The sequence below is a fragment of the Pinus tabuliformis genome, chromosome 8 (genome assembly GCF_031772625.1).
Source record: "Pinus tabuliformis cultivar Carrire ecotype Pingquan chromosome 8, CPIR1, whole genome shotgun sequence".
In the NCBI taxonomy this organism is placed as follows: domain Eukaryota; kingdom Viridiplantae; phylum Streptophyta; class Pinopsida; order Pinales; family Pinaceae; genus Pinus; species Pinus tabuliformis.
In genome coordinates, this window is record NC_142294.1 from 1,406,568,462 (window position 1) to 1,406,594,444 (window position 25,983).

General features: G+C 34.6%; 1 pseudogene; it reads left to right on the forward strand.

Annotated features, from left to right (window-relative positions):
* The first annotated feature begins 22,610 nt into the window (after positions 1-22,610).
* On the forward strand, positions 22,611-23,120 carry LOC149240823 (pathogenesis-related protein PR-1 pseudogene; annotated as a pseudogene).
* Positions 23,121-25,983: the final 2,863 nt, after the last annotated feature.

The following is a 25,983-nucleotide window of genomic DNA, read 5'->3' on the forward strand; positions in this document are numbered from 1 at the left end:
TCAATGATGTTTGACCCTCTTCAAACATCTTAAACATGGTTATCCATAGTCAACAAAAACCAACATTAATCAACCTTAACATATGTCCATCATGGTCAATCATAATGAACATTAATCAACCTTACTCAACCATACTTAACCATACTCAACCACAATCAAACTTAGTTAGCAATAGTCAACCATCATACACCATGGAGAAGTTGGGAAATTATGGTTAATTAAGGCCAAATATGGTTAATCGATTTTCAATTATCATCTCCATGGTCAGCATGATTAATAGTGGTCACCCATGCGAAACATGGTCGAACATGGTCAACCATAGTCAACATGGGGTTCTTTGTCAACCATGGTTCACCGTAGTCATCTATAGAAAACTCTCACAACCTTGATCAACCATGTACACCAACAATGTACCACATGTTGACCATATTCAAGAATGTTTCACCAGCTCAACTATTATAAGTAATGGTTAAGAAAACTCAATGATGGTTAAACATCGTTAAAGATTGTGACTATTGTGGTAAAATTGAGCTAAACCATGGTCAATATTAATGTAACATTATTGTAACCATGTAACAATGGTCAACGATGGTCAACAATGGTAAACCATGGTATATCAATGTGATGTTAATATAACATTGTTAGATCAAGGTAACATTAATTCATTTCCACATTAAAGGTTTACCATGGTTTACTCTTAATCAACCCTTTTCAATTTTGGTCAACATTTTCATCCATGATCAAATTCATCAATCCTCTTCAACCATGGTCAAGCATGGTCAACAAATCAATAACACATGCGTCGATCAACTTGTTCAAACATGGTAAACCAAATTCAACCATAATCTTCCCCTTCATCCTTAGTTAACCATGGCAACCATTGTTAATCATATTGAACTAAGGGGAACCAAGGTAATTATTGGCAATCATGGTCAAGTGAGGTCAACCCCATCAACCCACCTCAATCATTCATGTCATATCAACATTAACACTACAATTAATGTAATATCAACTATGGTCAACCATAGTCAACAATGATAAACCAAAATTTATTACGTATTATTCAATATTAATATTATCATACATATATAAATATTAAAATTAACATTAATATTCATATTATTATTAACATTAATATATTAATATTAATATTAACCTTAATATATTAACATATATTCCTAATACTAATAGGAATGTTAATGTTAAAATTAATATTAATATTAACCATTTTAATATTAACTCTTTTCTTCAGCTATGATTAATAATGGTTAATGAATCTACACTACATTGGTGGTGAATTAGCAGCAAAGGTTGATGATATTTTCTACCTTATAGAGCTATGAAAATGATGACAATTATAAAAATAAAAGTATAATAATATATAAAATATTTTATAGTCTTAGTAGTTGCCTCATCATAATTCACCAGAGTTTGTGCACAGCTTCATCGAGAAAGACGACAATAAGCCCGGGACGACCGTCAACACATACACCATTAACGCTGAGAGCTTGGATATAGGAGGGTGGCTTCACGCACAAAACTCCATGGTAGCTCTGGTTGGAATTTACTAGAAGTATAAGTTGGCCTATCTTCTACTCCATGTAGTATTATTAATTTGTTTCTTAGACAACCAAAATAAAAAATCGATGATGTCAATGTCACCATGGTAGTCAATGTCAATGTCACGATGGTGTCAATGTCTATCCAATAGCGATGTGATGTTTCGACTCACGATTTTTCTCCAATAAAATCAAATGTTGACGTACGCATCTGCGTCACTCACCGAGATAGCTTGTGCTCGTCGTCTGCTCGGGCAGGTACGCGTTTACGTCTGCAAAATAATACATAGTTTTATATTTGTCAACGCCGACATTTAAAATTAAAAATGAAATGTTACACCCGCTACTTAAGTTTAGATTTCTCACCACCACTCTTGGGAATTAAAAATGAAATATTAATTTATTGTTTAAATATTTGAACTTAGAATTTACGATTTGAAGGATGTGTGCGAGATGTTATCCCATATATCTTCCTTACAAATTACACTATCGGTGCTCGCTGTCATTGTTGGACTTCTCACCTCATACTATAAGTATGCCTTGCCTCGCCCTTTCTCTTCATAAACGAGTTATTTGTTTACATATCTTAACATCTTTTAGCGAGTCAGCCAAGAATTTGCTCCTTGCAGTTAACAATAATCGCTACTCTATACAGAAATAGCTTTTACTTTGTTATGCTAAAGGTTTTCATTGTTGTTGTAAACATGAGCCGGCTATTGGCTATACTTGTAGTAGTTGCTGTCTTAACCACTGTAATCTGCAATCTGAAAATAGTTGCTGCAGCTACTTCGAGCAACAATGAAACCATCCAAGGGTTTCTGGTTCCACAGAACGAGGCGAGAAATCAAGTGGGAGTCGCTCCACTGAAATGGGATGCGAAGCTTACAACATATGCGCGTACTTACGCAAACAAAAGAAGGGGCGACTGCCTCCTACAGCATTCGGAGGGCCCATTCGGAGAGAACATCTTCTGGGGAAGCGGCAGAAACTGGAGCCTAGCCAGGCTGTTGGTGCATGGGTGAACGAGAGTAAATGGTATAACTATTCAAATAATAGTTGCAGCTCTGGCCAGGACTGCACCCACTATACTCAGGTTGTTTGGAGAACAACAACTAAGGTTGGATGCGCCATCATCAGATGTAACAGCGGTGACACATTTATCATATGCAATTACTACCCTCCCGGCAACTATGTTGGAGCGAGACCGTACTGAAGTTTTGCGCCCGCCATTCGCCATTATTCTTCGGCTTGGATTTCCAATTTCTCCTGCTATAGTCGCTTTCAACTAATTATCAAGACAATTGCAATTCACTATACATATATTTCAGTCTTTGGATGTAATCACAACACACGTATTTCAGTCTTTAGATGTAATCGCGCTTAAATTTTTTCGACATTTATATTCATATTCACTCGTGTTCTTTCCATATATGTTGGTCGAATCTTAAATCTTTGAAAATTATACCACTCAGGTACAACATTTCTCACCGATGGGCACCAAAATTGACAGTAAGTTGCTCATTAGAACATATACAATTGGCTAGTTCTTTGGCAGTAAGTTGCTGATTAGAATATATATAATCGTCTACTTATTATTTTAATTATTTTCGTTGGAAATATTCCGGGTTTTTTTTATTTAAGTAGATTTTAAAATATTTTCGAAATTTTATAAAAGAACGGTGAACTTCACTGAGATACCTCACATCTTCCAAATATTCTTAAATATACAATTACACTTATCTCTCTAATCCCTTTTTTATAAAATACTGAAATGAGTTACGTACCGAAAGAACAGATAAATTTTCATAACGGTGAGGCAGCGCTCACACAGTTACAATGCCTACACCTAGTCTGTTCATTCATCAAGTAGGATTCAATTATATTTATAAGAATATAGCATAGTTTATAGATTTAATCAAATTCCTAAAACCAAATATAATTTGAAGATTTAATTATGACCAACAATCCTAACAACCTCCAATCACATTTTAACAATATTTGAAGAATAAATTTCTACATTATTTTTCCCAATAGAACTACAGACTTACCGATAGGAAACCTACCAAACAAAACGAATCGGGGTTTGCCTATGTGCAATTAGTTTGATTGGCGCTTGATAATTTAACTAAACAAGCTTTGTTTTTCCTGGTCATTTATCCCTGAATTTAGCAAAAGACGATTTACAATTTCTGATCGATTTAGAAAATTTTCCTTTCAGGATTTTCAATGCATTCAAATTACATGAAAATTCATAAAGACATTGGTTGAACAAAACTGTGATTATAGCTGTACAATTATTAGTCAAGAAGAACTTTTGCCAAATAAGTGAAGAAGAAAGTTTCCCATAAATCGATGTTAAAAAATAAAAAAAATATTTTGCGTTCTCTATCTTATTGTAAATGTACATACATAAATAAGGTGTAAACGTACATACTTAATACATAACCACTGACGACTTTGTCCAATGATGAATACATAATATTATCTACACTTGAACGAATAACTTAATCACATATTTAGTTATTGAATATTCAATACCATCCTAAATCATTAAATCATTAAGTATGATGAAGGCCTTATGCCTTAGCTTGTATTTGGACTTTTATATGCTCTTAATATAAATCATGAAGCTTTTTCTTTCTAAAAAGAAAAAAAAGGATGTAAAGACATTTTCTTATTTCATAATAATAAATTTATGTAATTAAATAAGATTATATAATCAAAATTAACTAATTAATAATTTATTTTAATAAATATTTTTTTTTATTCATGAAAATATTTAACATTTTCAAATTTATTATAACATATACTTCTTCAAATTTTTGAAGATAATTTTAAAATGCAATAATTTTAGTTGATTTAAATTAGTAATTTTAGTTGATTTAAATTAGCAATTTTCACAATCAAATTATCAATCTTTATATAAAGGAACAATTATGCAATGGAATATATAAGTATTTAACAATTTTAATCATTAATTTAGTGGAAAGATTTTTCCTTATAGGGTTCATTTAATGCATTGAAATTTTTTATTAAATATATAAATAATTCTAGGAATACTTTCTTAAACTAAGAATTTCTTTTCATTAATATCTCATTCAAAAATTTTACTGGAGTAAATTACAATGCACCTAGTTTAACATTTTCTTGGTAAGGAACAGCATTAGAAGCTAAAAGCTCATTTAAAACAAGTGTTAACAACTCCTTATATTGGTAAACGACCTTTCCTTCATCAAACCTTCATTCATGAGTCTATGTCAAACAAACATTTTTAAATACCACATCATAACCAATACCAAATGATTTAATCTTCGTTGTGTTTCTTGAATTCATTCATGTAATTGGTGTTTCCATCTTTGTCATTCTTATTCTTTACCTACAAAACAAACTTGTCTAATATGGGAATGCCTAATTTCAACCTAGATCAATTAGAGAAATACAAATGACTAAACATTATTAGCCATGCTAAGAGCTACAAAGTTTTGACCCTTTCTTTACAATTGAGAATTATTATTTGTTTGAGATATCCCCTTTACACTCTTTTCATTTACATCTTAATCAAAATACACTAAAGAAAAACAAAAACAAAAACAAAAAAGACAAACAAACAAACATTATATGATGTCCATTCCCTAAATATATCTAAGTTCTTACAACATTTACTCTCCTCTAAAATAAATTGTGACTAAACCATCATGCAACATAACCATCAATGATTTCACATATAATATTTTAATGACCTGATTAACATCTTACTATAATTTAACATCTTCAATCTTCACTTTAAATAACACCGATCATACATCTCATTATGCAAACCATGCCCTCTTTTTCTTATCAAATCAAAATATAATGTTTCACCATCCGTATTATTGTTTTATAATTCACTTAAGTAAACTCATTTACTTAGAAAGCTAGATCCAAATGATTGAAATAATATCACTACTAAGAAATTGGGAGCAAGACACTTTCTCTGACCACCTTCAGTAAAGTCATCCAAGTCAACATGACCAATTTTGCCACAATGGCTTGGTATTCATTTCTATAAAAATTAAAAAATATCACCCGAGACCTTCATAGTTTAGTTTTATGACCTCATTTTATATTTAAAATGAAATGTTGCTATCCTTACAAGTTTTATGACCCCATTTTATATTTTAAAATTTAAATGAAATGATGCTACCCTTACAAACAGGAATAAGACTTCCATGACACCATCAAGCCCATGCATCCATTAAGAAGGCATGATACAGTCATGACGACTTCATCAATATTTCAATATGATTCCCTATCACCAAATTTGCGATGGTTGATTATTCTCAAAGCACTTTAACGGGAAACTTAACTTGTGAATTAAATCTTCAACGTTGTGTTTCTGATTGTTAGACTCTTCAAATTAGTTCACATGCAGATTGTGCTCGTGGATCTATATAGTTTATATAGTTACTAGGTGTCATAAAAAATTCCATCATCACTATCCTATAAATCTGGCATCCAGACCTGACTTTATCAAAATATGAGTTATTTCTTCCCCTTTGTGGGCAATAGTGGCATCAAAATACCAAGATATTTAACCTAATTGAGCTCACCTCCAATAGCATTTGCATGTGTACCTATTTCATCATACACAATTTGAGTATTTCTTATCTGATATTTTACAAATGCACACTAGAGGAGCTGTAAAATGGGCTCCAACCAAAGTGCAACTGCGGTCAACCTCCTCTTCGAGAGTAGGAGAGGAAAACCAAGAAACACCCTGGACCCTTGTATTATTGTCATAAGAGGCCAATAAGCACCTTATCAACTTGGCCATGCCCTTCTAGATGTATTACACCCTAAACAATCCATTTTTTGTACCTATAAAGGGTCCAGCATGTCATGCTCTAACAAAGAATGAAACTAAAAAGTGGAGCAGAAATTGCTCTTCTCAATATTATGAATGACTAAATAGGTTACATTGTAAACATCAATAATAAATAACTGAAGTAAAATCCGACACCTATGGAGTAGAACTCAAGTAAGACTAAACTACTTATGACACCTAGTAGACAAGAAATCAAGAAATCAAATGTGATGACACCTAACCAACAACTAACTGACAATGAGATTAATATCTCAAGATCCCCTCCTAATCTCAATTGTTACATGTAGTGACACTTACAAGGCCTAGTTGTTCTCTTTGAAATTCAAATTTATTCTTTCCCAATTGCTTTGTGAAAATATTTTCTAGTTGATCTTTGGAACCACAAAAATCAAGTACTATGTCCCCATCATTGACAAGGTCACGAATGAAATGAAAGCGAGTGTCAATGTGCTTGCTCCTTTTGTGGAATACATGATTTTTTGATAAAGAAATTTGATGAACTATTATCAAAATAGATTGGAGTTGGCTCCTGAATATTTGAAATATCTTTCAATAATCTTCTCAACCACACAACTTGACAAGCTGCTAAATTTGTTGCTACATATTCTGCCTCTGCAGAAGATATTGAAACAGTTGATTGTTTCTTGGATGCCCATGAAATTTGATTGGTTCCAAGATGAAAAGCATACCCTAATGTGCTTTTTCTGATCATCTAAACTCCCTGCATAATCGTTGTTTGTATAACCTGAAAGTGAACAATTTTCAGAATCTGTATAAAACAAACCATAATCTATTTTCTTGGAAATATACCTTAACATCCTTTTTGCAACCTTCCCATGAGAAATCTTAGGTGACTGCATAAACCTAGAGACAAAACTTGCTGCAAACATAATAGCAAGTCTAGTTGAAGTAAGATATAACAAGCTACCAACTAGACTTTTACATAGTGTGGAATCAACTGGTGGTGCTACATCTTCTTTGCTCAGTTTTGTGCCTTGAGCAATTGGTGTATCTGCAGGTTTGCAATTGATCATTTTGAACTTTTTGATGATATCAGTTGCATAATTTTGCTGGCCGACAAAATTTCCATTAGCAGATTGGTGAATTTCAATGTCTAAGAAGTATTTCATGACTCCTAGATCTGTCATGTCTAATTATTTTTGCATTGCTTCTTTGAAATCTTCTAACATCATATTTCCCATATAAATAAGATCATCTACATAAAGGCATACAATCAAAATTTTACTTTCATGCATTTTGGTATACAAAGTTGACTCATGATTGCTTCTGAAAAAACCACTTTTGATGGAACAGGTGTCAATGTGATTGTGCCAAGCTCTTGGAGCTTGTTTCAAACCTTACAAGGCTTTCTTCAATCTATATACCTTATGTTGTTGTCCTGAAACTTCAAAACCAGGAGGCTGCTCTACATAAACTTCTTCCTACAATATACCATTTAGGAAAGAAGATTTTACATCAAGCTGATAGACTTTCAATTTGTGCTGACCTGCGGTGGACAAAATGGTTCTGACCCTATCTAACCCTACTACTAGAGCAAAGGTTTCACCATAGTTGGCACCAAACTGTTGTGAGAATCCTTTGGCAACTAGCCTTGCCTTATGTTTCTCAATCTCACCTTTTTCATTTAGCTTGGTCTTATATACCCATTTTACACCAATTCTGGTTTTGTTTCTTGGGAGATCAACTAATTCCCAAGTCTAATTCTTCTCTATGGCAACAATTTCTTGGTTCATTGCTTCTACCTAATGCTTTTCTTTAATTGCTTCTTCAAAATGATTTGGTTGAGATAAAAGTAATGCAAACATATTATGTTATGAAACAAGCTCAAGAAAAAGATAGAAAAGATAGATCAACGCCTTAAAATTCAGCCTCTTCGAGGGGGCAACCTCCTTTACATTACATAAATCAACAATTCTTGGATGATACAAATGACAAAACCTCCTTTCTATATATAGGAGTCTAAGGAGTCACAATATAACCCAACTGACCTAACAATAATAATATAAAGCCACAAAACTAATAATAGAGGGATTCTATGGGGCACAATAATAACAATATGGGGATAATAGGGGCACAACAATATTAATAAGGGGTACAATTACAATAGTAATGGGGTAATCACTAGTATTATAGGGACCTAACATGCCCCTCTCCTTCAAAAAAGTGTTGTCCTCAATGCTTGAGTAGTTCTGGATACTTCTGTATAAAATTCTCATCCGTCCATGTGGAATCTTCAGCGGATAAGTTCTTCCACTTGATAAAATACTCCGAAATTGATCGATTTCGTAGCTGTCGAGTTCTTGTTTCTGTGACTGCTTCTGGTTCCAATATAATTTTTCCTTCCTCGTCAAGTTCTAGCAATATTGTTTGAACTAGGAGCTTGTCGCCTATAACCTTCTCTAAACATGAAACATGGAAAACTGGGTGCAATCGAGAAGCTGCAGGAAGCTCCAATTTGTATGCCATAGTACCAATCTTTTGCAACACCTTGTATGGACCATAATACTTTGGTGATAATTTATTATCCTTGTTAGCTTGCTTGAGGGGCATTTTCTTATATGGTTGTAGCCGTAGGAATACCCAATCACCTACATCAAAACTTCTTTCACTGCGATGTTGATCTGCCTGTTGTTTCATTCTATTCTGTGCCAACACGAGGTTATCCTTTAAGAGTTGGAGGACTTGTTGTTGATGTTCAATGTGATGTTCCACTGCCTGAACCTTAGGATTTTCTCTTAAATATGATGTGATGCATGGTGGCTGATACCCATAAAGTGCCATAAATGGGGTCAATTTTGTTGTTGTATGGAATGAAGTGTTATACCACCATCCAGCCAGAGGCAACCATTTGACCCATTGTGTCTGTTTATCAGATACAAAGCAACGAAGATATCCTTCCAAACATTTGTTTACTATCTCAGTTTGCCCATCATATTGAGGATGATAAGATGAGCTATGAGCTAACTGAGTACCAAGACAAGAAAATAATTATGTCCAAAAATTTCCAGTGAAAATGGGATCTTTGTCACTTACAATAATCTTTGGGTTTCCATGTAGCTTTTGAATTGTTTCCATAAATGCAGTAGAAACTATACTTGCTTTAAATGGATGTGATAATGCACAAAAGTGTGCATACTTGGTAAGTCTATCAACTACCACCATGATGACACTCTTTCCCTCAGACTTGGGTAAACCTGTGATAAAGTCCATTAAAACCTCCTCCCAACATTGGCTTGGAATGGATAAAGGTTGTAATAGACCCAGTGTCTTAATTGTTTCAACTTTATTTTGTTGGCAAACCAAACATTCCGCCACAAACTTTTGAATATCTGATTTAAGGCCATCCCAAAAAAATTCCTTCTTAACCCTGTGGTAAGCTTTTAAAAATCCTTAGTGCCCTCCTAAGGGAGAAGTGTGCAATTCCATAAGAATCTTTTGTTTTAGCTGTGAATTCTTATAGAGGTATAAGCGATCGTTGTACCATAATGAATCATTTTTCCAGCTAAATGTATCAAACGTACTAGAATCTTGTTGTAACTTTCGAATAAGTGCCCACACTTCTTCGTCATTCTTCCATTCCTCCCTTGCTTCATTTATCCAATCTGGTTGGATAATAGAAATGGCGTACAATAATGCTTCCACATCCTCATCCTTTCTTGAGAGTGCATCTGCCACCACATTTTGCTTCCCTTTTTTGTAGATGATTTCAAAGTCATAACCCAACATCTTTGTGACCCACTTTTGTTTCTCTTTAGAGGATAATCTTTGTTCTAAAAAGTATTTAAGGCTATCATGATCCATTTTTACCTTGAAGTGTCTTCCCATTAGGTAGGGTCGTCATTTCTTAAGTGCATGTAGTATTGCCAACATTTCCTTCTCATAAATAGCTTTGTGTAAAAACTTTCCCTTGATTGGACGACTTTCAAAAGCAATGGGTCTTTCATCTTGCATTAGAACAACACCAACTCCATTTCCTGAAGCATCACATTCCACAATAAAGGTTTTTGTGAAGTCCGGTGTAGCTAAGACTGGTGCTTCGCACATTGCCTCTTTAAGATGTTCGAAGGCCTTTGTTGCTTCTGAAGTCCATGAAAATGCATCTTTCTTTAATAATGTTGTTAGAGGTGCTGCTATTCTCTCATAATTCTTAACAACTTGCAATAATACCCTATCAAGCTAAGAAATCCTCACAGATGCTTTATGGATGTGGGGATTTTCCATTCCTTAATGGCTTTAATTTTGCTAGTGTCTACCTTAACCCCTTCATGAGATACAATATGACCCAGATATTCCACCTCTTGGACTCCAAAGAAACATTTGGATCTTTTTGCATATAATTGTTTTCCTCCAATAGTTGTAGCACCCTGTCAACATGTTCAACATGGCCCTTCTAAGACTTGTTGTAGATTAGTATATCATCAAAAAATACTAACACAAATTTTCTAAGGAATGGTTTGAAAATTGAATTCATCAAACCTTGAAATGTTGAAGGTGCATTGGTATGGCCAAAAGGCATGACCAAAAATTCATAATGACCCTCATGAGTTCTAAATGTTGTTTTTGGAATGTCTTCAATCTTCATTCTGATTTGATGATATCCTGAACGAAGATCCAACTTGGTGAAGTAAATTGATCCATGCAATTCATCCAGTAATTCATCAATGACAAGAATGGGAAACTTATATTTAATAGTGAGCTTGTTGAGCTCCCTATAATCCGGACACATGCACCATGATCCATCCTTCTTGTGCACCAATACTACTGGAGCAGAGAAATAACTTTGACCCGATTGAATTATACCAGCCTCTAGCATTTCTACAACCATACGTTCAATTTCACTCTTTTGGGCATAGGGATATCTGTACGGCCTAATGTTTGGAGGAACACTTCCTGGAATCAGATGAGTAGCATGATCATGATCACGCATAGGTGGGAGACCTTTGGGAGTCTCAAATACCTTCGAATGATTGTCCAGGACTTTTTTGAGATCTGGAGAAATAGATGATTCCGATGTGGAAACATCTAGTGAACATAATTGTGCAATTACACCTCTTTGTTCCTTTTTTAGAAGCTTTGTCATGCCATTAGAGCTGATTATCTTTCCTTGTTTCCCTGCAATACCCCTTAATTCAACTTCCTTTCCTTCCATAGAACATTTGATGAAAATTTCTTGAAAATTAAAAGCTATTGTACCCAAGGATTGTAGCCATTGGACTCCTAGTACAACATTAGCACCTCCCATTGGAATGGAAAGCATTGGGCTAGTCAATACATATTCTCCCATGGATAGCTTGATATTATGGCACTTTCCAGAGCAATTTATTGTTCTTCCATTTGCAACCATCACTTGACACTCTGGTGCTGGATATAGGAAGCAATTCAACTCTTTTGCTACCTTACAATGAATAAAATTGTGGGTACTTCCTGAATCAATCAACACTATTACCTTTTTCTTCTTGATTTTTCCTTGTATCTTTATGGTTTGAGGAGTGGTAATTCCCGCCAATGCATTACAAGGTATGGTTGGATTCATTTCTTCTTTATCTAGGCTTTTTTCTTGGAGTATATCCTCTTATTTTGACCCTTCTTGCTCTGTTTCTTCTTCCGCTTCACAATCTATGTAGAATAATTTCTTCTCAGCACACTTATGACCTTTAGTGTATTTACTATCACAACTGTAACAAAGCCCTTTTGCTCTTTTTCTTCCAATTGTTGTGGTGTCAACCTTATAGGTTGTGGAAGACTAGGGGCAACAACACTTCCGTCTTTATAGTTGCCATAATTTTGCTTTCCATTTTTCTTGCTAACCTGAATGCCTTCTCTAATGAATCAGGTTCCCAAAGGCGAACATCATGTTGGATATTATCCTTTAAAGACCCTATGAACACATCAATCCTATGCTCCTCTGGAATATTTTTTACCCTTATGTTCAATTTTTGGAACTCCTCAATGTGCTCCATTATTGAACCCTTTTGTTTGAGACTTATCAATTAGCTAAATAAAGTGTTGCTTTTTGTATCCTTTGGCTCTACAAAATATATACAAGAAACTACAGTCCGTCCTATTTCTATACCTTCCTATGAAATTTCAATTCGATGCTCAGAGAGAAAGTTATGATGATTTTATCCAGGTCACCTGTTTGGAATGTAATTCAGGAGTCTGCAAAAAGACCAAATTCCTCAGATCATATCTCCGCAAATATAGTGCGAAAAGCTCTGAAATTCAGACCCGAGCTTCAACATGATGTCTTCTCAAATGGGTTTTTTTTCTAGCTTCTGAAACGTCGCAGAAAAAAAGTTATAGCGAAAATGCCACGATGACCTATTTGGAGCAGCGAAACCCTAGAATCCAAAGCTCTGATACCAAATGTTATGAAACCAGCTCAAGAAAAAGATAGAAAAGATAGATCAACGCCTTAAAATTCAGCCTCTTCGAGGGGGAAACCTCCTTTACATTACATAAATGAACAATTCTCGGATGATACAAATGACAAAACCTCATTTCTATATATAGGAGTCTAAGGAGTCACAATATAACCGAGCCGACCTAACAATAATAATATAAAGCCACAAAAATAACAATAGATGAATTCTATGGGGCACAGTAATAACAATATGGGGATAATAGGGGCACAACAATATTAATAAGGGGTACAATTACAATAGTAATGGGGTAATCACTAGTATTATAGGGACCCAAAATATTATGCTAGTCAAACTCATGCTCCTGCCCATATATTTATCTAATGCTTCTTGTTTTATGATTGTCTTCTAAAGATGTTGAATCATTGGTAGATTCTGTCAGACCAAGAGGTAACTCCTCAAATCAAAACTTATTTTATTCATTCAAGTTGTCATTATTATATACAAAAGGGAGTGATTGTTCGGTTCATCTCCTCATGACTCTCTATCTTCTCTATTATTTATTTACATTAATTACAGTTGTACATCCAATCCCTCTGATTAGGTGTCAACATTCCCCCCCTTCATTTGAGGGGATGTTGGTGATTCCAAGCATCGTTCTAAATATTTCAAACTTTTCTCTTCCAATTGCTTTGGTGAAGATGTCTGCAATTTGGTCATTAGTGGAACAATGGCGACGATGGATTGTTTTGGCCTCAACATGATGTTGAATGAGATGATATTTAGTATTGATGTGCGTTGTTCGATCATGGAACTTTGGGTTCTTGGCCAACTTTATTGCAGAGGTATTTTCAATCATGAGTGGAGTCGATTGTACTTGTTTTACCTACAAATCTTCAACAATTTTCCCGAGACACACAATTTCTTTTGTTGCCTTAGTTGCTGCCACATATTCTGCCTCTATTATGGATTCTGCTAGAACTGATTGTTTGCGTGATCTCCAGGAGACAGCTCCTGATCCAAGACTCATAGCATAACCTAAAGTAGATACCCTAGATTCTTTGTCTCCATCGAAGTCTGAATCAGAGTATCCAATCAAGCTGAAGTCACCCACCTGTGTATACTTGATTCCAAAGTCTTGAGTTACCTTCAAGTACTTTAGAACTCTTTTTACAGCAAACCAATGTCCCTCACAAGGATTTTGCATAAATCTGGAGAGGATTCCAACAACAAACGAAATGTCTAGTCTGGTAGTAGTTAGGTAGTTGAGACTTCCTACACGCTGTCTATACTTTGTTGCATCCTCAAATTCTTTTCCTTCAATGAATGTGAGATTTAAGTTTTGTTCCATTGGAGTAGTCAGAGGATTGCATTCAGTCATGCCAAACCTATTCAACATATCTCCAATGTACTTCTTTTGAGAAAGGAATATGGACTTCAGATGTTGGGTTACTTCAATACCAAGATAGTAATGAACATAGACCAAATCAGTCATTTCAAAACATTTCTTCAATACCTTCTTTATGGATGCAATGTAGCTTTCAATGTTCCCTGTCACCAAAAGATCATCTACATATACCACAAGATATACAACTGTTTTTCCAACTTTCTTGACAAACAAAGTTGCATCATCAAGATCAAAATGTTTGAAATTGAGTTTCAGAAGATGCTTAGTCAATTTTTCATACTAGGTTCGTGGTGCTTGTTTGAGGCCATACAAGAATTTCACAAGTTTTCATACTTTATGTTCATGTCCTTTCACAACAAATCCTTCAGGATGGGACATAAAAACATTTTCTTTTAGATCTCCATTCAAGAAAGCAGTTTTTACATCCATTTGATGGACTTTCCAACCATTCTGAGCTGTTAGGGAAAAGAGTGTATGGATGGTAGCCCATTTTGCTGTGGGGTAAAAAGTTTCCTCATAATCGACCCCTTCCTTTTGTGCAAAACCTTTTGCCACAAACCTGGCTTTGTGCTTGTCAAGTAAGCCATCAACTTTATACTTGTTCTTGTAGACCCACTTGCAACTAATTGGTTTAGTTCCCAATGGAGGATCAACCAGCTTCCAAGTGCCATTTTTTATCAGGGCATCATACTCCTTTTGCATTGCTTCTTTCCATTCATCATGAGAAGCAGCTTCTTTGAAGGAAGTTGGTTCAAAATCTTTACACAAATTGAATTCACAATCATAAGAAACATCCATATCAAAAGGTGTATCAGAGTCATCTACATTACCTCCATTTTTCCAGTTTGAATTTCCAGTTCCTGTCTTTCCAACCTCATTAGGATGAACACTTTAAAGTGTCTTTGTCAGCCACTTTGGGGGACCTTTCTCAGATGGTCCAAGCTGCTCCATTGATTGAGTTGGGATTGAATCAATATTGAGTCTCCCAGTTCTGTCACTCACATCACTCGAAGTATCATCTGTTGTTGGAGTTTCATGTAGGGGAGAATGCTTTAGAAGAATATTCCATAGATTGATCTAGTATAGGAATCCCCTCTTCAAGATGTGGAATCTGATTATCAAATTCTTGAAATGATTTTGCATTTGTGAATCTATCCAAGTGATCAAGTTGCCTTTCAACAACATTGTCAGTTTTCGATGATTCAAGAAAGATTACATCTTTAGATATAACAAACTTTTTGTTGACCTCATCATAGAGACAGTATGCTTTGGAGGTGTTTTAATACCCCAAGAAGATACACTTACAACTTCTTGCACCAAGTTTGTTTCTATGTACCTTTGGTATCAAGGCATAATAGGTGGAACCAAAGACCTTGAGATGCTTTACCAAAGGAATGTGCTCATACCACATTTCATAAGGTGTGTTGTTTCTGATAGCATTAGATGGACATCTATTCTTTTTATATGCGGCACATAGAACTGCATCATCCCAAAACATCATTTTTACATTTTTGAAGAACAGCATGGAGCATACCATATTTAAGATTGTCCTATTCATTCTTTCAGCTACATCGTTCTGTTGGGGATTATAAGGCACAGTTGTTTGATGTTTGATCCCATGTTGGCGTAGATAGTTTTCAAATTCATTTGAAGTGTATTCTTTTCCATTATCAGTGCGAATAGATCCAATATGAGATTGTTCATCATTTTCAATCCATGTATGAAAGTTCTTGAATGTTTGAAAAGCATCAGATTTGTTCTTTAAAAAATAAACCAAACACATTTTGGTGTAGTCATCAATAAATGTCATCATATATTTATTTCCATTTGTAGAAGAGACAGGCATTGGACCACATAAATCTAAATGATTGAGTTCAAGTTTTCTATGTGCTCTAGAGTGTGAATCATAAAAGGACTGTTTGCTATGCTTTCCTAGAATGCAAGCATCACATTGCTTAAGCTTCCTAGGAATTGTAGGCAAACCAGAAATACCATTTTTCTTCAATAAGCAGAGGCTGTCATAGTTCAAATGTCCAAATCTGGCATGCCATAACAAACTTGATGGAAGTGTTCCATCTTCATAATGAGAATTGTATGAGAAATGTTGTGCACGAGCAGAGGTACCCTGCAGCTTGAGGAACCTTTCTTCTTCTATCCTCATCATGACAAGTAAGTGGTCAGATGCTTTTCTCACCTCAAGCTTGCCATCAAACATATGAATGGAGTGACCTTGCTGGTGGATGTGGACCAAGGACAATAAGTTTCTCCTCAACTGTGGGAGATATAGAACATGATGCATAAGAAAGTATAGAAGACGAGGCAATTTAAGCCTGATTGTGCCAAGCCCTAATGGCTTGAGTTCTAATTGGTCTGCAAAGTATACTGCTCCATCAACATTGTCAGTAAAATCTTGAAAAAAAATATTTTCTATGATTCATGTGGAAATTTGCTCTTGAATCAAGCAACCAATCATTTTTCAAAGAAGCAAGTGAAGCATTAAATAAGTCTTCATTTACTCCAATATTACATTGTGCCACAACATAATGAGAGGATTCAGGTGCTTTACCTTTTTCTGTGTCATTAGTTTTGCCTTTGGGTTGGTTTCTTTGCTGCTCAATTTTGTCCCAAGGTAACTTGCATGTGGAGGCATCATGTGATCCATTTCTTTTGCAGCATATGCAGTGCAAATCTGACTTTTCTCCTTGAGAGTGTCTGCCCCCTGCCTCTGAAATATCTTCCCCTTCCTCTTCGACCACCTCTTCCTCTGGAAGAATCTTCGGCAAGATTCTTTTCTTTAAGAGCAAGGCACACGGCCTCTTCAGAAGATTAAGGGGCTGTCTTCTTTCCAAAAGCTTTCTCTCTTTCTGCAATTTTTTTCACGAGGAGTCAAAGGTAATATCTTTGAGATTTCCATTTGTTTGCAATGACTCAAGATAATTGCAGTAAGTAGGATAAAGTTCCTTGAGAAAAGTGATCAGAGGAATATCCAATTCAACCTTAGTGGCTTTGATATCATGCATTATCTAGATTTTACTTTGGATGTAAGAGCAAGAGGATCATTATTTTGTAATTCAAGGGTGAAGAGTTTAATCATGAGTTGAACAACTTCAAGTGCAGAGTGTGAGTTGTAGAGTTCCTTCAGCTTTTGTAAGGCTTCGAATGCATTTGAAAATGGCGAAATGTGTTGACTCACCTCTTCACTTACTGATGCTATAATCAATGCATAGGCTTTGTTGTTCTTAATTTCCCAAATGGCAAGCTCCATGTCTGAGGTAGGCTGGACTGGCGCTTCGTCTCCTTCTCCAACACACACTCCTTTCCATAGCTCATTAAAAATGAGAGTGTGTTAGATTTTCCGCGACCATTCAAGATAATTCTCCTTGCCAGTAAGAACTATTCCCACAATAGATATGATTGAATGCATATCATTATACCAACAACGTTCAACCTGGTATCGCCTTCTTTCACCCGTATGCAAGAGTTTGACATTTAAGAGATGAACAGAGGAGGGTCGTCAATGGTAAGTGATCAATAGTTATTTCAAGCAAAACAAGTTGGGGCGATAACCACGGCTAAAGGCAGATTTCAGGTTACAAGCAAGATTTTGGGTGGATAAAAAATGGTAAGTGGTATTGAGAGGGGAGCGCCCGATTCCACTAAGCGATTGACACGTAGCGACTAGGGGAGAGAAAAACTGCTCGTATTAGGCGGGTAACTCTTGTGTAACTAATGGACCCGAAATCGCTATAAACCGTCAAATCTGGAGGTGATGATCAATGGTGGAGATTAAAAGGAACTTTTCGAGTGGGTAACCACCATGCAAGTGGTCCCCTCCGAAATCAATGTCAGTCATCAGATCTGGAGGTTGATATCAATGGTGGAGAATGAACCAGATAAAGTGAAACCTCGAGAACTATGTCCGTGTGGGTTTAATGAAGGGTATGATAGCATCGCAAACATGCAACAGTATTGTTTGGGGCAAGAGATTTGCGATATGCGATTAAAAAAGCAGACTCGATGATATTTATATATATAGGTTTATAACACTTGAGATCCAGCTCAAGGGAATACGAAAAAAAAATATATGTGAATACGAAAAAGGATATATGGTTCTTCAATGTGAAAGAGTATATATACCATACTTAGAGTAGGGGGAAATTCAAGTCATTACAGCACCTTCGGCTTCAATAGCTAACTCCAATGCAACACACTTCAATCAATGTATTAAACGATAAATGAGATTTCGCAGGGATTTGATAGATATGTCAACCTGCAAAAGATGCAAAACAAAGGCAAAACATAATAGGAGTTAAAAATTAAAAAGGAAGCGAAAAATGGCGTGTGCTCTGGTACCATGTCAGACCAGGAGGTAACTCCTCAAATCAAAACTTATTTTATTCATTCAGGTTGTTCATTATTATATACAAGAGGGAGTGATTGTTCGGTTCATCTCCCGATGACTCTCTATCTTCTCTATTATTTATTTACATTAATTATAGTTGTACACAAAATCCTTCTAATTAGGTGTCAACAGATTCACTGGTTGAAGATGTACCATTTTTAGAATGGTATGGCTCTTCTTCAACTTGCAATCTTGGTGGTTTTAGTGGATAAAAAGAATGATTTGAAGCTTCATCAACTTGATCAGACCAAGATTTATTTTTTTTTAAATTACATCTCTGCTTAAAACAAACTTCTTTGTAACTGGATTATAAAGCATATAGGCTTTTGACTGTTCACTATAGCCTATGAAAATACATCTTTCACTCCTATCATCAAGCTTCTTTCTTAGCTTCTCAGGAACATGTGAAAATGCTACTAATCCAAAAATTCTAAAGTGAGATACATTTACCTTTTTACCATCCCATGCTTCTTGAGGAACTATATCTTGGAGAGTGGTTGTTGAAGATATCTTGAGAACATATACTATTGTCGAAACTACTTAAGCCCAATAATTGTTTGACAACTTCTTCTCACGAAGCATACATCTAGCCATGTTCATGATTGACTGATTTTTCCTTTTTGCTACTCTATTCTGCTGTGGAGTATATCTTGTTGTGTTCTGTATTATGATTCCTTATTGTTGACAAAATGCTTTGAAGTGATTAGATTTGTACTCTGCTCCTCTATCGAATCAGAGTACTTTCAAAGGTTTTCCACTTTGCGCTTCTGCTTCTGCTTTGTATTCTTTGAACCTTGTAAATGTATTTGATTTGTTTTTGAGAAAATACACCCATGTGTCAGAAAATAAAAACTACCACCAATAGACTGTGTCTACATTGGACCACATATATTTGTATGGACAAGCTCTAAAGGCTCTTTTTCTCTAGAGGAAGATGTGGGAAAGCTGTCTCTTTATGCTTGGACATAACACAATTTTCACAATTACAGTGTTTCTCATTCATAGTAGGGAGACCATTGACTATTGACTCTTTCTTAAACTAACTTAGACTTTTGAATGGTATGTTGCCATATCTAGAATGCGAGACTCATCTATTCTTGACACATTGTGTACAAAAGAATGTGAAAGATTTCGACTTCTAAGAGTCAAAAGAAACATCCTATTCTTGGTTTTTCAACCTTAGCTATCAGTCTTCCATTGGGTGGTTTGTTATAGATATAACATGTGTTCCTTTGAAATATTACATCATAACTATGTTCTATCAATTGTCCTACACTAATGAGGTTATGCTTCAGATTTGGAACATAATAAACATCAGAAATGTTTACAATGTAATATATTTAGTCATTCAGAATATTGAGAAGAGCAATCTCTTCTCCACTTTTCAGTTTCATTCTTTGTCATGGTATCAGAGCTTAGACTGCATAAGACTCTTTGAGAGAGCAACAAATATCATAGTAAGTTGCATAAGACTCGTTGAAAGCAACATTTCATAGGTGTGTGTATTCACCCAAAAAAGAACAGAGATTTGCTATAGAAATTGTAGCAAAATGAAGTAGCTGTGAGCCGAAAGTTGTTGCGAAGTTGCGTTCAAAAAAATCCTGAAATTTTTTTTGAGAGTAACGGTGACACTCACTAACGCTGTAAAGTGAGATGATCAAGCGCGTTAGTTTCTTTTCCTTGCATCGATTTACCTTAACGCTCCGTCCTATCTATGAACAATGTGTTAGTGCTGTAATGGTCGCCTTCACTCTCGACGAAGGCTTTAGCACGATGTCTAACCATTCTTTTCGCCACGTTAGCAAAAGTCAACCATATTCTAAGTTTTTTTTGTTTAACGAGGTCAAACGTTATTTTCAAAATCCGTTCACGTATTCATTTGGATTTTTTTTTTTTAAATCCTAAACCTTATGATATTGATATGCCCCCTTGATAATATGAGGTATTCATCAAGAAAAGGTTTTTGTTAAAAGAATTTACTTAAAAAAGGAAAGGGATTGTTAATTTTTATTTTATTTTTTTAACTGGGAAGGAAAGAAAGAGGCGTATTCGGTGTATTTTTTTTATAAGTTTTTTTTTTAAATAAAAAATTAGAAAGTAAATGTGATATTTTTTAAAAAGTTTTTTTTTAATAAAAATTTGAAAAAGGAAAGGATTTTTAAAAGAGATTTAAAAGAAAAGGTAGACATTTTGCATTCAAAGAAATGATAACCCCCACCTAGACTTTGTTTGGCAAAAATTATGAGTTTTGGTTTTTGAAAATGAAGACATTCGTGCAAGCCCAAGAGTGTTGGAATACACTTGCGGGGAATGAACTCAAAAAGAAATAACACAGAGCCAAATGTTGGATTCAAAACTCTGTCGAAGACTCTATTTTTGACAAGATAACTATAGCACATGAAGGTTGGGAAATCTTGAAAGTTGCATATCAAGGTAATGATATAGTGAAGACAGTGAAATTACAAACATTGAGATCACAGTTCAAAGCCCTAAAGATGACTACACAGAAAATGTGGATTAGATCATGACAAGAGTTGTGGGAATAGTCAATTAAATCAAGCTCATTGGTGAAACCATTTCAGTCATAAAGTTGTTCGAAATATGCCCAAGAAATATGACAAGATTGTAACAACCATTTTATTTTGGAATCCAAAGATCTTACAACTTTCTCAATAGAACAATTGACTAGATCGCTTTTAGCACACAAAACAAGACTCAACTTGTTAGAATATTCCATGAAACAAGCTCCGATACCATAAAAAAGAATCAAATTACATTGTAAACATCAATAATAAATACCTAAAGTAAAACTCAAGTGAGACTAAACTGCTTATAACACCTAGCGGTAAAGAAATCAAAAAATCAAATGTGATGATACCTAACCAACAACTAACTCCCAGTAAAATTAATATCTCCATATACTCCACATTAAAAGATACTTACCATCCAGAATAGGTACTGAAACTCTCTTATAAGTGTGGGAAAAGACCATTGATGTAGAATTATGTAATTGCGTCCAGCACCAAAATGGTGGTTATATTGTCCTTCCGGAAAACACAATGATATTTGACAACTTCGCCTATACGCATAAGAATGGGAAGAATTTCATCACCGAACATAATAAAAAGTACATCAATTATAATAGTCTCAAATTCTGAAATAGATAATAGTATCTTCATCTTCCTCTTCTTCATCACCATCTACCCCAGGTGAAATCTTGATTTCAAAACCTGATTTCTATGAGGCATTGTTCAAAACCTTATTTCTATGAGGCATTGTTCACATCACCCCCATGTGAAATCTAGATTTCAAATCCTGATTTCTATGAGGCATAGTATGAACAAGTGCTTCATCATCATCTAAATATACCATGTTCAACAACAATATTACAATCAAGAGAGAAATTCCCTCAATATCTTTGAACGCTTTGCAAAATGCAGACCCAAATCAATGTTTATGCAATAATAATGTAATCTCGCGACTCACGCTTGTCCTTGAACCAAAATGAACGCTGACGTACGCATCTGTGTCACTGACCCACATAACTTTGTGCACGGAGTCTGCTCGGGCAGGTCCGCGTTTACGTCTGCAAAATAATACCTGCGTTTAGATTTCTCAACACCACCATTAAAAATTAAAAATGAAATGTTACACCCGTTCATATTCATGTATCTTTAATTTATTGTTTAAATATATTTGAGCTTAGAATTTACGATTTGAAGGGTGTCTGCTAGATGTCATCTCAAATATCTTGCTTACAGTTTGCAGTTTCGGCGCAGGCTGTCATTGTTTGACTCCTGGCCTCAAAAGTATGCCTTGGCTATCTCTTTCTCTTGATAAACATTATAGAAATGAGTTATTTGTTTACAGATCTTAACATCTTTTAGCCAGCCAGCCAAGAATTTGCTCTGCAATTGCAGTTAACAATAATCGCGACTCCATAGAGAACAGCTTTTAGTTTGTTACGCAAAAGGTTTTTATTGTGGTTGCAAACATGATCTGGCGATTGACTTTATTTGTAGTATTTGTTGTGTTAAGCACTGTAATCTGCAATCTGAAAATAGTTGCTGCAGCTACGTCGAGCAGCAATGAAACCATTCAAGGATTTCTGGTTCCACAGAACGAGGCTAGAAAGCAAGTGGGAGTCCCTCCACTGAAATGGGATGTGAAGCTTACAACATATGCGCGTACTGACGCAAACAAAAGGAGGAATGACTGCCTCCTCAAGCATTCGGAGGGCCCATTCGGAGAGAACATCTTCTGGGGAAGCGGCAGAGGTTGGAGCCCTAGGCAGGCTGTTGGTGCATGGGTGAATGAGAGTAAATGGTATAACCATGCAAACAATAGTTGCAGCTCCGGCGAAGACTGCACCCACTACACCCAGGTTGTTTGGAGAACAACGACTAAGGTTGGATGCGCCATCATCAGATGTAGCAGCGGTGATACCTTCATCATATGCAATTATTACCCTCCCGGTAACTATGTTGGAGCAAGACCATACTGAAATTTGGCTCCTGTCATTCTCCGGTTTGGATTTCTAGTTTCTCCTCCTATAGGCCCTTTCAACTATTTATTACGACAATTTCAGTTCACTAGACATATATTTCAGTTTTTGTCACATATTTCTTGCTTTGGATGTAATGACAAAACATATTACATGCTTTGGATGTAATGACAAAACATGTTACATGCTTTGGATGTAATCGCCCATAAATTTATTCGATATTCATATTCACTCATGTTATTTCGTTCCTTCGATATATTTTGTGGTCGAATCTCATATCTTTCAGAATTATATGAATGAATGACACAATTTCTCAGTTGTGGATCTGAACATGATCGAATTGCCTAGCCGTCCTCCATTAGGGCTATTTTGACGACGTTCTAAAATATCCTACAAATCTGACCAATATAAACTAACCTAGACTCGTGTTCAGCGAATTTTACAACTTTTTCCGAAACTGCAGAACAGTTAAACTCAACTCTCTAATCCGTTTCTATAAAATATTGAAATCAATTACAGACTGAATGAACTACAGACTTACATAAAAATAACCTTCAAAACAAACCAAATCGGTGCTTGCGTATGTGAAATTGGTTTGATTGACGTTTGATAATTTGAGCTCAACAAGCTTTTTTTTTTTTAAGTAATTTTCCCTTTCATAGGACAACAAAATTCATCAAAATATTGGTTGAAAAAACTGTGATTGTGGCTGAACTTTGCCCAGAATGAAAGTTTTTACTTGCTACAATTATAGTGATAAGCATGAATCCAATTAGGGAAGAAGGACGTTTCCCGTGAATGTAAAGAAAAAAATGTGTCGCGTTGATCGTCGTCTATATTGGTGAAAATACAAGTACACGTTTAATGATGGATATATAATATTATCATTAAGTTGAAAGAATAACTTAATCCCATATTCATCTAAAAGTTATTTCAGTTATTCAATAACTTCCTAAAATTATTAAGAAAAATATTGATATAAAAATATTTTGCATGTGATGATAATTACTAAAAACAACAAATTTATTTGATTAAATATTAGCATATAACTAAATTAATTATTTTGAATAAATATTTCTCTACATCATTCAAATATTGATTATTTTCTAATTTATTATAATAAATGCTTCTTAACATCTTGAAGATGATCTTACACTACAATATAATGATTATTCAAATTAATATTTTTGTAGCATATATTAGTATCAAATTATCAAAGCTCTTATAAAAGAATAACTATGTAATGGAAGAAATAAGTATTTAATAATGGTAAGCATTAGTTTATTAGAAATCCTTCATTTTGCCTATATGGTTCAATTATTTTATTGAAAAAAATCATTTGAATATACAAATATTTTACTAACAATTTGTGAAAACTAAGGATTTCTCTCTTTTGATACTTGATACAAAAATCTATTTGATTATATTGCAATGCACTTACTCCAATATCGCTTTACTAATCAACATTATCAGAAGTTAATTTCTCACCCATGCCACAAGTGCTAACATCACCTTCATCAAACCTTCATTTATGAGTCTATGCCACACAAACATTTTCAAATACCACATCATAACCAAATTACAGGTACATATGCCTATATAGGGCTTTCGACCATATGCCTAAGTAAATTATGCAAATTTTAAACCTTGCCACAAATATGGTAGAACAATAAGGCCTTTGTTGATTTATTCTTTCTTGTGTTTTTTAAATTCATGCATGCAATTGGTGTCTCTATCTTTGTCTTTCTTCCTACAAAATATATTTTTATAATATGGGAAATCCTAATTTCAATTTGGACAAAATCTTTTGTCTAATATGAGAAATCCTAATTTCAATTTGGACAAAATCTAGTAATATAGATGGTTCAATATTATTCATCATCATACACCACTTTCTCTAACCTACATAGTTTTGATCGTTTCCTTGAAACTGAGAGTTATTCTTTGTTTGAGGTACTCCCTCTTACACTCCCCTCATTTACAACTTTGACAAAATACATAAGAAGTTATTGTATGGTATCCCTTCTGCATACATATCTCACTTCTTACAATATTTGGTCTCCTAAACACCACCAAATCATCACCCTACATGACAATTAATGATTTCCTATGTGATTAACAAACTTTTATTAGTTATAACCTCATTATTTAATGACCTCCAAAAAACCAACCATAAATCCCATCTTAATCATATATACATACATATACACATACACAATCATTTTTTTGTAATAACACTAAAATATATATATATATATATATATATATATATATAAAATAATGTTTCACCATCCATATTATTATTTTATAATTCGCTTAAATAAAATCATCAAATTACAAAATTAGATGAAAATCATTGAAATAAGATCACTACTATAAAATTGAGAGCAAGACGCTTCTTTTAACACTTTAAAAAATTTCATCCCAATAGACTTGACTAATTTTCTCTCGATGGCCTATTATTTATTTCTATAAAAAATATAAAAATATCATCGAAGACCTTCATAGTTTAGTTTCTTGACCTCATTTTATATTCCAAATAAAATATTTCCACCATTACACACGCGAACGAAAACTTCCATGACACCATTTGGCCCATGCAATTATAAAAAATATAAGATACAAACATGATGACTTAATCCATATATTAATATGATTCCTTACCACTAGCTTTCGGGTGGTTGATTCTTCTGAAAGCATTGTGCTTTAATGGGAACCTTCACTTGTGAATGAAATCTTCCACACTATTTTTCCAATGGTTGGACTCTTCAAATTAGTTCACATCTTCCCATGGATCTCTATAAATTATATAGCTACTAGCCATCGAAACAAATACCATGTATCACTATCTTACAAATTCAAC